We start from the raw sequence: 11,078 nt of genomic DNA, 5'->3' as shown, positions 1-11,078 counted from the left end.
AAGATGAGGCCAATGTAACTTGGCATGGATTTTGCGAAGGAATTCATGCTCGCTTCGGTTCGACGCAGTTTCAAGATTTTTATCAGCGAGTTGATGAAGCTTCAACCAATGGGGTCGATCCGCGAATACCAGACCAAGTTCGAGAAGGTACTAGCTAAGGTGGGACCTTTGTCACCTGATCAATAGGTGAGTTGTTTTGTTAGTGGGTTGAAAGACAATATAAGGGCAGTCGTGCTTATGAGCCGACCTGCGACACTGTCTGTGGCTATCGGGTTAGCCCCATTGTTTGAGGTGAAGAACAACTCTCAGCGCCTCCCTTTGATGTGCGGAAGATAGCTCCTATCACCAAGGAACCTTCAAGTGGAAGCCGTACCATACCCATTCTAAAGGTGACTAACTGAAATGCAAGAACGAAGGGCGAAAGGGCTTTACTTTAATTGCAATGAGAAGTTCATTCCTGGTCACCGCTACAAAAAGATATTTTTACTGGAGGGCTGCTACGAGGAAGAAGAAGCTGACTCGATGGAAGCTTTGGTTGAGGAGGGAACCGAGGAGATGGGAGAAGCTCCTGAGATTTCTTTACATGCTATTGCAGGAACTTGATCTCCAGAGACAATGAGAGTGAATGGTAGCCTAGGACAGGTGGCTGTATCTATTCTTATTGATTCGGGAAGTACTCACAATTTTATGAGTATGAAATTAGCCAAGAAGGTAGGGTTAATCCCTAAAACTAAGCAGCAATCTTTTAAGGTTATGGTTGATTTTGGAGAGAAGATTTCCAGCCCAGGTGTCTGTACCAACTTTGAAATTACAATACAAGGAGTTCCTTTTATGGTTGACTTCTTCCTCTCATCTTTAGGAGGATATGAAGTTGTGCTTGGAGCTCATTGGCTCAGGACATTGGGACCAATCCTTTGGGACTTTGCACACCTTGATATGAGGTTTAAGGTTAAGAGGAGAGAAGTCGTCCTCAAGGGAAGAACCACCCGAACAGATAAGATCGTGCAAGACCCCAATCGGGAAGTTGGAAAAGCGCAATAGGGACTCTTATTATAGTTGTACTCTTTTGATGCCACCGCGCCAAGCATAAGAGAAGGGCCCACACCTCAACGGCTCTAAACACCTCTAGATGAATTTGAAGATGTATTCTCGGAACCAAGGGGGTTACCACCAACTAGAGGGCACGATCATCGCATCCCACTAAAGGAGAATAGCCAGCCCGTATGTTTAAAGTCCTATCGATACCCACATTTCCAAAAGAAGGAAATTGAAAGGTTGGTTAAAGAAATGCTCTCCTCCGGTATCGTGCGGCCTAGCAATAGTCCCTACTCTTTGTGTGAAACCCGGTCAAATTTTTGAATAAATTTGAACTTTTGGAATCTGTGTGATTTCAAGTTCTAGTTCAACTTTGCCCATACTAGCCTCTAAGTTGTGGGCCGTCTTGATTAAGAAATTCAGACCTATCTCATGACTCGTCTGTAAAGGCATTCCGATCAGCCAACTACCGTGACCTTAAATGAGTCTGAGGTGTCTAGCGGAAGACAACACATAAGCGTGGCATGCTGGATTGATGGCCTGCGAAGCCTCTCTCTGTCTTAAGCCGAATCTCAATTAAGAATCCCATTTTATATGTATATATGTTGTATTTTTAATTAATTAGTGTATTAGGGGTAGAATAGTAATTTTTACCTTGTGGGACCCCGCACTGAGCTACTCGTGTGCAGTCTGCTGGCCGGACAGTGCAGGACCTCCCCTTAATTAAACTCAATGTAAGTATAATTTAAAATATATTTATATAACGTTTTGTACGACCAACTAGGGTTAGAAGGGTATTTTAGTAAAATTGACCCCGTGGGACCCAGTTCCCCAGTGGGGAAAGTGGTTCCGGACAGTTACCCGTATCCGGGTCATCCCTGATGTCGCATGACGTCGATCTGTAGCTAGAATAAGGTAATAAATACAAAAGAATCAATTTTAGAAATAATTTATAACCAAATGACCATTCTGCCCCTTAGTGGTTAAGTATCCTATATATATATAACTTCTCATATACTATTTACAAAACACATTACAAGTTAGAGAAGCTGAAAAATTCGTTCCAGCTTGGAGAAGGAAGAAAGAAAAGGGAAAAGAGAAGAGAAGAAGAGAGAACAAGGGCTGCTCTTGAAGGCTTATCTCCCACAACCGAACCTGAACTTGAATCTCCATTAGAAGTGCTTCCAGCACCTGTTCTGCCTCTAATTTCTGGTAAGCCCTGAGAACCCTTGCTGTATCCTTCTCCTTCTCCTCTAAGTTTAGTTTATTTTTAGTCTAAATACACCTAAGATGGCTGGACTCCATTAAAGCTTCAAAGTTAAGCTTGAATAATTAGATTTTGTTGTGAGATTGGGCTGTTCTAACTATTTCCAGCCCAATCAGACCTGAAATTGAGTGTTAAACTCTAATCAAACCTTCAATGTTGAAGCTATTACTTGTATAGTAAACCCTAACCTAGCTAATTTAGGTTTAATTGAAGAAATTCCTAAATTAACTAACTATTTATGAAATTGAACACCCAAAATAGATTGACCCACCTTGAATTAATGTTAAAACTCCTAATTTGGGCCATACATGCAAAGATCTGGCCAATTGAAGCAAAACCCCCAAATTCGGACACGACCGGATCTTGTCAGCAGGCCCAGCGGTTGCGCTCCCTAGAAGTCTGCATCCGGCTCCCATATTTTTGTGCCCTTATGACCTATACCCCTTGGGACTTGACCTTGGACCATCCCAGAACCTATGGCATGGTGTTTGGTATGTTGTTTAGGGCTGTTTCTACTGTTTTCTAGTCGGTTTGTTGGATTGTTGGTGGGTAACTGACCTAGAATTTCTTCTATAGCTAATCTATAATATTCTTGTCTCATATTTAGGACTGTCTTGGTCTGTTCTTGCCTGCCTATTGGAGTTTATTCACCTAGGCTAGCTACAACTACAGGTAAGGGGATTCGACCTTAATTTCCTGCGTGTTTATCACATTAATTTCAACTTTATGCTGAATGCCATGCTCATGCATCATTACCTCTATACCTGGAGCATGTAGTTTTCTAGCTTTTATTTAATGCATTAGACTGCATGTAAAATAGGTTGCACAAAGACATACTGCATTGCATTTGCATTGATTATTTATATGATGTGAATTTATGGTGATGGAATTCGGTAATTTATAACTCAGATCATGCTTGCCTCATCATGTTTAGACTGCATTGGGCTAGGTTGATATTCATTACCCAGTACTACGCCCCTTACCAACAGGGGAAAAGGTGTTGGACAACCCGTGGCAGAGACTGATGTGTTAGTTCCGGGATGCCATCTTCTGTCCCATGTTAGCGGGTCCCTAATTCCGCTGTGGGAATAAACAGGCAGGGTTGGTCATTTGGGGGTCTGTCGGGGTCCGATGTGTTAGTTCTGAAACTGGCGGGTCCTCACCGTGGTAGAATGGTTTCGCTCGGGTGATCAAAGGGTTAGTTCCGGGACCGAGGTTAGCATCTACCACTAGTAGTAGTACATATACCCCATGAGACTTAGTATCTGTGCTAAGAACATGTTAGTTTAGCACATGCATCATGGATTTATTGTGTTTGTATGCTTGTACCCCCCTTACTGGGCTCAGTTGAGAGCTCACCCTTGTGGATATCCTTATTTTCAGGTAATTTAGTTACTTCTAATGTTGGATTTGCGGCGCTGGAGTTTGAAGTGCACGATACTTCGTGCGCACGTGATGATTGGGTAACCTCCTGATCTTGGCCTGATAGTCCAGGCTACCTCCCCACTCTTTCATGCTTTATAAATGCTTTACATATTTATAGAATAGTTTCTTGTATACTTTTACTCTATGCTACCTTTGAGAACTGTATAGTTGTATCACAAGCCTTATCATTTATATAAATGAAATATCATTTAGACTTCTCTTACTAATGATATTATCTCTATTAATTAAATTATTTCCGCTGCCTCTGATTACTGTATTTGTGAGCAATGATTGTGAATAGGGTACTGCACTTGAGATCCTTGGGGATTGGTTGGATGTCAGAGACATCCCGCCACACTTGGCCCTTAATAACCGGGCCGGGGTGTGACACTTTGCCTATAATCTTAGTCAAGAAGCATGATATATCATGGCGTATGTGCATGGACTATCGAGCTCTCAATCGGGTAATGATCAAGGGTCGTTTACCCATTCCAATAATTGATGAACTCCTAAACGAACTCCATGGGGCCCACTATTTCTCAAGGCTTGATTTGCGGTTGAGATATCACCAAATCAGAGTTGCTCCAGAAGATGTAGAAAAGATGGCATTTCACACTCATCATGGACATTACGAGTTTTTAGTAATGCCATTTGGACTCACTAATGTGCCATCAACCTTTCAATCACTGATGAACCAGGTATTTTGTGAACAACTCAGGAAGTTTGTTTTGGTTTTCTTTGATGATATTTTAGTTTATAGTGCAACCTGGGAGGAGCATTTGGAGCACTTGAAGATCACCTTAAGCATTATCCGGTCTCATCAACTCTTTGTGAAGAAACAAAAATGCAGTTTTGGCCAGCAACATGTTCATTATCTTGGACACATTATATCACATAATGGCGTGGAGGTAGATCCCGAGAAGGTGGCAGTAATGACGAATTGGCCCAAACCAAAGACTGTTAAGGGCATGAGGGGCTTCTTAGGCTTGATCGGATATGTAAGGGTATTTATGTAATATCCCTTCATATGTTCTAATATAATCCTACTTGTATTAATGTCCAGGCTGTGAGGGGCAATCTAGTAATTAGTCCATCTGACCTAAACCCTAGTTTCCTATAAATATTAGCTTGAGGTAGTAGTCTGGGTATTCCAAACTAGATACTCAGGGTGTAATGCTTTAAACAACCTTGTGCTTAAACCCTAAACCCTAACAATCTTAAAGCATTATTATTTTGTTTTTCTACGATCAAGATCGGCTTTGGATTTTTGGATTTTTGGATTTTTGGAATCAAATTTGTGGTTGATCGTACGTCACCATTCTATAATTTTTCTTTTCTTTTGAGAGATCGGCTTCAGCAGAATTGCATTCTTTGTTTTATACGATCTCGGTCAAACACTCTACAGGTTTTTCGTTTGAGAGATCGGCGCAGGTTTTCCTTTGAGAGATCGGGTTCAGCTTCGACTTTTAATACATTGTTTTGTTCGTACACATTTGATTTACGAATCACTGCTTCGGACGTGATAATCAACAGTTTTTGATCAAGTTTTCCCTGATTAGTTAAAACCAAAAAGGACGTGGCTGCAGCTTTTTGTTTGGTCAAACACCCTCTTGCTTTGATTGATTATTTGGAAAAAAAAAAATTCAAAAGTTTAACAAGGGTTGATTTGACGTTAGCAGAGAGGCAGAGAGCTCTTTTGTTTTGATAAGAAGAGAGAGAGAGAGCTATCTCTTCAACGAATTGGTTTGATTTGTTGGAAAAAAAAAAGAAATTAGAATTCGTTGAGTGAGAATGGTCTAAGCTTTTGTTTGAGAATAGGACAAAATGTCAAACTTTGTTTTTGATTTTGAAAAAAAAAAAAAAAAAAAAAACAAAGGAAAAGTAGAAGAAGACAAAAAGGCTTTAGCTTTTGATTTGTTTTTGAGATCGGTCACTACCTACAGGCTGCGACCAGTGTCAGCCGTCACCGAATAGCAGCCAGTGACTCGTGCCTGCCAGCACTAGGGTGCACACCACGACTGTCGACGCCACTATACCGCCGCCATCTTTTCCTCCGTCGTCTAAATCCAGGGTTCTCCATCTCAGGTGTGACTGTTCCTTGAGCATTTATTTTTTATTTGAAATTTTGCTTGGGCATATAAACAAATCACATAAATATAGAGAAACACGCTGTTCCAATTGAGATGATCAAATTGGAAAGCTTTAGTGGTTCTGAGTTCAGTTCTTGGAAAAGGAGGACTCAGTTTGGACTGAAGTACCTCAATATTTCTACACTGTAGTAAATAAATTTTCTGATTGCACGGACCTAACTGAAGCTCAATGGATAAGTGATGAGGACTTTTGCAAAGACTACCTATTGAACTGCCTGTCAGATAGGCTGGCAGAGACCTATAGTAAATATGAGACTGCAAAAGAGATTTGGGAAAACCTAGAAGCTCAATTCAAAAAGGAGGAGGACCTATCAAAGACTCACTTGGTTGACAAGTTTATGAACTAGTTTTAAGAAGACAAGGAAATACTTCCTCAAGTAACAGACTTTGAGAACTTAAGAACAAAACTGAACCAAGAAAACATCCCTGTTGTTGATGCATTTTTAGTGGGTGCAATTATCTTTAAGTTACCCTCTACCTGACATTCCTTTAAAACTGAGATGCATAGGAAGAAAACACAAGTGGGGCTAGATGATCTCGATCAAATGGTTCATTAGAATTGAAGATGAGAACAGATCTAGGAATAACTTGGAGATGGTGAAACAACAACAAACATCTGTCAATTAAGTTTCATAACCCAAGAAAAATCTTAGGTAGTCTAAGCCACCTAAGAAAGAACCCCAACAGGTGGAGGCCAAAAAGACTAATTTTAAAAAGAAGGGCAAGTGTCGCAACTGTGAAAAATGGGGTCACTATGCATCTGAGTGTAGGGGTCGTAAGAAAGGAAACTCTGACACACCACAGAAGAAAGTTTACATGTTGGTGGACAAGACTGAACCTACCAACTTTGCTGCCATGGTTGGCAAGGGTAAGGGGTTGGCCAGTACATCTTCAGATTGGTGGTTAGATTCTGGAGCGACTTGTCATGTTTGCAATAGAAAGGACCTGCTCACTGATGTTGTTCAAGTAGCAGAGACTGTCACTGTTACAAATGGAGACGTCGTGGAAGTGATTCAACAAGGGATAGCGAACCTGGTTCTTTCATCAGGTAAAATACTTACTTTGAAAAATATTAAAATCTTTCTTGATTTTGAAAAAAATTTAATTTCAATTGAAATTTTGCTTGATGTTGGCATGTCTATTACTTTTAGTAGTGGTAGAGTAATACTGTCTGTTAACTCTTTTTATTTTGGATGTGCTTATAATTTGAATGGTATGTTTAGGTTGAGTTTAGCTAATGAGACAATAAACCAGGTTAACCATACTTCACTTGATCCCAAAATACTACACTGTAGGTTAGGACATGTGAACTATAGAAAAATGTTCAAATTAGTTAAAACTCATAATTTACCATTAGACACTTCAATTAGATTTAACAGATGTGAAGCGTGTGCTCAAACCAAAATAATTAGAAAACCTTTCAGACCGATTTCTAGGAGCACTCAACTTCTTGAACTTATACATTTTGACATTTGTGACTTTAAAATCTACACAACTAGAGGTGGTCGGAAGTATTTGATAACATTTATAGATGATTTTTCTAGATATTGTCATTTATACCTGTTAAAATCTAAAGATGAAGCATTTAAAAATTTTAAAATTTTCAAGAATAGGGTAGAAAATCAATTAAACTTGAAAATTAAAAGATTTAGAAATGATAGGGGAGGAGAATACAAATTGACAGAGTTCAAGGAATTATGTGCCTCTGTAGGCATAATCCTTGAAATTACTGCTCCTTACTCACCTCAATCAAATGGCATAGCTGAAAGAAAGAACAGGACGTTAACAGAGATGTTAAACTCCATGTTATTGACAGCTGGCATGCCCTCTTGCTATTGGGGAGAAGCAGTGTTAACTGCAAATCACATTCTAAATAGACTACCACATTCAAAACTGACTTCTACACCTTATGAACTATGACATAACCATCCCTGTAGATATGACACTCTTAAAGTTTAGGGTTGTATAGCTTATGTTAGGATACAAGACCCTAGGAGACCTAAGGTGGGACCTAGAACAAACACTTGTGTGTATCTAGGTTGTGCAGAAGACAGTGCTGCAAACCAGTTTTTGGATCTATCAACCAATGTGGTGATAGAATCTAGGGATGTCATATTCTTTGAAGATAAATTCCTCAGAGATAAAGGCCTGACCTTGCCTGGTTTAACTGAAATGGTTACAGAATCACCTTTAGAATCTGAACCAATTGTTTCTGACACTACTCCCACAATGCTCCCTGAATCAGAACCTAGAAGAGTATCTACTAGAGATAGAGTACCCAAAGATTTTGGTAAGGATTTTGTGACCTACCATTTAGAGGCTGATCCATCCACCTATAAGGAAGCGATGAGATCTAGAGACTCACTGCTATGGAAAGAAGCCATTGATGAGAAAATGAGCTCTTTAATGCAGAATGAGACCTGGCACCTTGTTGATCTGCCTAAAGGGGCCAAGACAATAGGGTGTAAGTGGGTACTGAAGAAAAAACTTAATCCGAATGGGTCTATAGCTAGGTATAAAGCATGGTTAGTAGCTAAGGGCTATACCCAGGTGAGAGGGATAGACTATTTAGACATCTACTCCTCGGTCTGTCATTTGGCAACGATAAGGATTCTTCTTGCCATAGCATCTATTGAACACTATGGTGTGTATCAAATGGATGTAAAAATAGCTTTCCTAACTGGAGACCTAATAGAAGAAATCTATATGAACCAACCTGAAAGGTTTGTTATGGAAGGTTCTAAAAAAAGAGTTTGTAAATTAAACAAATCTCTCTATGATCTTAAACGAGCACCTAAATTGTGGCATGAGAACTTTGACAAGACAGTAAAGAACCTTGGTTTTCAAACCAATAACTCGGATAAGTGTCTTTATTTTTTGTCTGAGTCAAACAAGGTCATGATTATTTGCTTGTATGTAGACGACATGTTGATTTTAGGTTCTGATCTCTCTGTAGTGAGTGACATTAAAGAAATCTTGTCTAAAGAATTCGACATGAAAGATCTTGGTGTGGTGGACACCATTCTTGGAATGAGAGTAAGCTTCGATGAGCAAGGGATCACCCTTAGTCAGTCTCATTACATTGAGAGGCTACTTTTTAGTTGGGGATACAGTAATTGTAAACCGATTGAGACACCCTATGACTATAACAAAAGGTTGAAACCTAACATAGGCAACACCGTGAATCAGTCAGAATATTCTAAACTGATTGGTAGTCTCATATATGCAATGAGTTGCACTAGGTCAGACATAGCTTTTACGGTAGGCATGCTGAGTCGTTTCACTAGTAATCTTGGAAAAGAGCATTGGGATGCCCTGATGAGGCTGATGAAATACCTTAAGGGTACTTTAGGTTATGCTCTATGTTATACTAAACATCCTCTAACTTTGGAAAGATATTCTGAGGCATCTTGGTGCTTAGATTTGGGAGACAGCAGATCCACCAGTGGTTATGTATTTATACTAGGAGGAGCAGTTGTAGCATAGAAATCCAAGAGACAGACTAGTATTGCTCTATCATCTATGGAATCAAAACTTTATGCTCTAGCTTCTGCAGGAGATGTAGCAGAGTGGATAAAGGATCTGATCATGGATATTTCATTGAGGAGTTTCAAGTTAAACTCTATATCTATATTATGTGATAATCAAGCAATAAAGACGATAGTGAATAACTTACTCTTTAATGGTAAGAGGAGACACATCAGGCTGAAACAGGCCATACTGAATTATCGAACAAAACAAGGGATTATCACTTTGATTGATGTGAGATCAAAGGATAATACGACAGATGCCCTTACAAAGGGATTGAACAAAGATTGAACATTCAAAACTACGGGAAAGATGGGGTTAAAGACCATTTAGTTAGGTCTTAACCTAACCCAGTATTATTTTGAATTATTCAAATCTCATCTAGCTTTGGAAAGCATTCGGGACAGTTTACATGTTTCAGATAACTTAGTTATGTTACTAAGTATGAGAGTTTGTGAAACCATTCCAAACTTGATGGTGTAGCAAATTTTTATGTGAAGTTTCCTTACTTTGTTATTCCACAAAGGAATATGGAAAATATCTGATATGTTTCAATGATATTGTGCTAGTCTTTATGTCATTTCATATTTAATGACATGTCTTTCATAGTATGGTGTACAATTTCAAATTTGATGATACAACATAAATCTCTGATTGATATGACGAACACAGTATTCCAAATGGAAATATGGTATGGTCCTTATGATAGAGACTATATAGGATCGAGTTCTTGTAAAAAAACTTGATGATGATGCTTATTGTTTTTGATTTACCTTTAGCCATATATGGAATGTACTAAGTTCTTATTGTTGAACTAGATACTATTGTGCAAATGATTGAATTCATATTATCTTATGAAATTTATATTAGACAAATTACAGAGAATGACGAAGATGGAGGAGAACGGTTGAACCTGGATCTCGATGACGATGATTTACTTGATGAGTAAAGTCACATGGATTGCTATGACTTTTCCTTTTGATTATTTCTTTTGGTTTAGCCACTTGCATGTAGAACTTCGGATTTATTGTTGGGTTTAGTTTTGATCTAAAACCTTAGTTTTATTTCTTGAAGTTTACTTATTACTTATTTGATTTATTGGATTACTGATTGAACAATGGTTTTCTATACATGTGTGGTGGATATATGTAGAACATAGGAGGAGATTGTAAGGCTATTTATGTAATATCCCTTCATATGTTCTAATATAATCCTATTTGTATTAATGCCCAGGCTGTGAGGGGCAATCTAGTAATTAATCCGTCTGACCTAAACCCTAGTTTCCTATAAATACTAGCTGGAGGCAGCAGTCTGGGTATTCCAAACTAGATACTCAGGGTGTAATGCTTTAAGTTTATTCAAAACTACAGGAAGATCACGGCACCACTGATGTCCATGCTTAAGAAGAATCAGTTTGAGTGGACTCCAGCAGCTGAAAAAGCCTTTCACCAACTCAAGAAAGCTATGGCACAGGCGCCGGTTCTTGCCTTACCATATTTTTCCAAAGCTTTCATAGTTGAATGTGATGCAAGTGGATCAGGAATTGGTGCAGTACTCTTTCAAGAACGGCCCATCTCTTTCTTCAGTAGAGCTCTCCAGGGAAACAATTTACTTCTTTCTACGTATGAAAAAGAAATCCTGGCGCTGGTGATGGCAGTTCAAAGGTGCCATGC

Source organism: Telopea speciosissima, chromosome 9 (assembly GCF_018873765.1).
Source record: "Telopea speciosissima isolate NSW1024214 ecotype Mountain lineage chromosome 9, Tspe_v1, whole genome shotgun sequence".
Classification (NCBI taxonomy): domain Eukaryota; kingdom Viridiplantae; phylum Streptophyta; class Magnoliopsida; order Proteales; family Proteaceae; genus Telopea; species Telopea speciosissima.
The sequence above is the reverse complement of the archived record's forward strand: the minus strand, read 5'-3'. Positions refer to the sequence as shown.